The 3,240-nt window shown below is 41.3% G+C and overlaps 1 pseudogene; it reads left to right on the forward strand.

The window, feature by feature from the left end:
- LOC103086772 (suppressor of cytokine signaling 5-like) overlaps positions 1-625 on the forward strand; it is a 2,150-nt pseudogene extending 1,525 nt beyond the window's left edge.
- The last annotated feature ends 2,615 nt before the right edge of the window (positions 626-3,240 follow it).

A 3,240-nucleotide genomic window follows, 5' to 3' on the forward strand; every position in this document is an offset into this window, starting at 1 on the left:
TTTGCGGTACGCGGGCCTCTCACTGTTGTGGCCTCTCCCATTGTGGAGCACAGGCTCTGGACGCACAGGCTCAGTGGCCATGGCTCACGGGCCCAGCTGCTCCGCGGCATGTGGGATCTTCCCGGACCGGGGCACGAACCCGTGTCCCCTGCATCGGCAGCTGGACTCTCAACCACTGCACCACCAGGGAAGCCCAGCAGAGCTGTTCTTGAAGAGAAACCTGAAGGCCCATTTTTGATCAGGGACTCTGCGAAGAGTCCTCTTTTCCGCGATCTTCCGACGTGACAACAGATCCCTGCCTGCCCAAATTGAACAGTGGAATCATAACCTTAGTTTTAATGCTCACGACCCTTAGACAATTCATTCTTCCACTGTAACAGGACTTTTGTGGAATGCTTTAAAGATCCCAGCTCTTGCATGTTTTTTGGACCATTGCTTACTATATCACTAAATAGGACATTGTCTTTTAGGCCGCAATATAACTGCCATGCAGTCATCTGTAGGTGCACCACATATGATGGTGGTGGCCTCCCTTCCCATCAATGTTACAGGATTTTTTAAAAGAGTGTCATTAAAAACAAAAAGAGTTCGCTGGTTAGAATGAGAACCAGTCAAGGCAAAGTAAACTCTCCCATCCCCAAAGGACATTACCTAGATCTGCTTTTATGTGCGTCAGAGAGTACACCTATAGCAAGCACACATATCAGTGCTAGGCTTCTTCAGTACAGTACGTAAGCTTAGTGTTAGTATCTGTCAGACATGATCTACTGTTACTTAGATAAACGTGGTGCCTATTGAGACAACAGAGGATAGAGCTACAGGTGTTCAGTAAGGCTACAAAAACATTGTGTTGATTTAGTTAATGGGTTTTTAATGGCTGTAGTCATTGAGTGAGGCAACTCTGGGGCATTTGCTGTGAAGAATTCTATTTCTTACTGAAGAATAAATAATTATTGGATGAGTGTTACAACAGTGTGACTAATGTTTGAAATTACCATTTTTCTAAAAATGTTTCTATAAACTTTCAAAAGTAGCAATGTTTGTAGTTACTATAAATCAAGCTTTGGAAGTCCCCAAAATAAAGACTGCTTTCCTTTAAGGAAAAAAAAAAATTGCAATTTTCTGACATGAGGGCACAGTGCATTTCACTTAAGCATTGCTATAGTTTATACTGTCTCCTTGTCTGTTTCGTGAAAAGTACTGTCAAGTAAAGTGGATTTCTATCAACTCCCTGGCATTTCCCTTAAATTTATTAAATCTGAAGAAAGGATACTGGAAATAAAGTTGTAGGCCTGGTGCTTCCTAGAGGGCTGAGGCCAGGTGTGGGCATCCAGCAGGGTTCCCAGGTTGCTTATCTCAGTCCTTAAGAACAAGAAATGCATGTTGGGATGGTGGTATTTTAGATTTAATCAAAGCACCCTCTAATTTACTAAAGAAAAAGTTCTATAACTTTGGGAGGTAAGAATCCTTCATTACTAAGACAAAGCCCATGCTTTCTAGTAAAACAAAAGAAACACCCCAGAATGTTAACAGAATTTATCTCTAGGGAATGGAAGTACAGGAGATTTCTTTTTTTCCACCCCGCTTTTCTGTATTTTATAGATTTTCATTAAAGAGCAAGTATTATTCTTACAATGAAAAGCTGTATTTTAACAAATTTATAAGATAACACAAAATTAATTAAAGCATGAGGCCCCTTTGATTATATTAAGTCCAATATTCAGAGCATTGGCTAGAGTTTTTAGAAAGACTTTGTCTCAATTTGGGGGAATAATTAGCCCTATACTAAATAGTGCTCTAGTCTCACCTAACAAAGCATAAAAGTCATACCTGAAGTGATCAAACTGTTTCCAAGTAACTTAACCATTTCCCAGAACAAAAACTCAAGATTTTTCTTGGTGCTTACTCGGATGGACACTTGATCCACAGTAGTTGTGGGTCCTCTACTCATCCTTGGTCCATTGGGAGACTCGTGTTTATCCCACTTAATCTCAATGCCCAGCTCAAATGTCATTTCTTCTCAGTAGTTTTCCCTGACCCACATTCTTTCTAACCCTTCCTGTCATCTGTATTTCTATAGCACTTTACCTCTCATTATTATCACCTTTTCGTTTAGTAGGCATGACACTCTCTCCCCGCATATTTGTAGCTTGGGAGCTCCTTGAGGGCAGATATCATATTCTATTCATTCTTTTATCATAGTGTGGTGGATTAAAAATGGCCATGAATTATTTTCTCTTCAAGAAGTGGAGTGTATTTGCCCTCACACTGAATCATGGCTGGCCTTGTCACTTACTTTCATCTGTGGAATGTGGCAGGTGACATGCTGCCTTGAGCTGCTGTGTGAAGTCCAGGTACCCTCCCAGAGAGACTGTGTGGAGAGAGAGATGGCTGCCTGGCCAGCTTCCAGCTCTTCCAGCCATCCCAGCTGAGATGTCAAGACTTGTGAGTAAACCCATCTCCAATTTCTAGCCCCAGGTGAATCTCTAGATGACTGCGGCCTCATGAATGGGCCTAGCTAAACCCAGCCCAGATTGCAGAATAATGAACAAATACACGACTATTGTTTTAAGCCACTAAATTTTGGGTGGATTGTCATGCAGTAATAGATTATGGAAACACAGAGTATCTGGGGTATGGTGAGCCTTCCAATAAGTGTTTATCAAATTAAATTTATTTTTGTATTTATTTATTTATTTTGGCTGCACCATGCAGCATGCGGGATCTTAGTTCCCCTACCAGGGATCGAACCTGTGTCTCCTGAATTGGGAGTGTGGGGTCTTAACCACTGGACCACCAGGGAAGTCCCAAATTAAATTTAATTGTAAGAGACTGGATGGGTAAAATTGGTCCAGATGACCCTCATGGTCCTTTTTAGCACTGAGATTCTATAATCTCAAGATCCTTAATGACCTTGGATTATGCCATTACTTCCTTTATTTCTACCTATAAATGAGAGTTGAATCTAGATGCAATACAGTTAAGTCCTTGGGCATCTTAGTCCATTTGGGCTGCTATAACAAAATACCATAGACTGGGTGGCTTATAAACAACAGAAATTTATTTCTCACAGTTCTGGAGGCTGGGAAGTCCAAGATCAAAGTACTGGCAGATTAGATGTCTGGTTAGAACCCACTTTCTGGTTCATAGATGGCTGTCGCCTTGCTGTGTCCTCATATAGTGGAAGGGAGTAGGGATCTCTCTGAGGCCTCTTTTTTTTTTTTTTTTTTTTTTTTTGGG

The sequence above is a fragment of the Lipotes vexillifer genome, unplaced genomic scaffold, assembly GCF_000442215.2.
Source record: "Lipotes vexillifer unplaced genomic scaffold, Lipotes_vexillifer_v1.1 scaffold528, whole genome shotgun sequence".
Taxonomy (NCBI): Eukaryota; Metazoa; Chordata; class Mammalia; order Artiodactyla; family Lipotidae; genus Lipotes; species Lipotes vexillifer.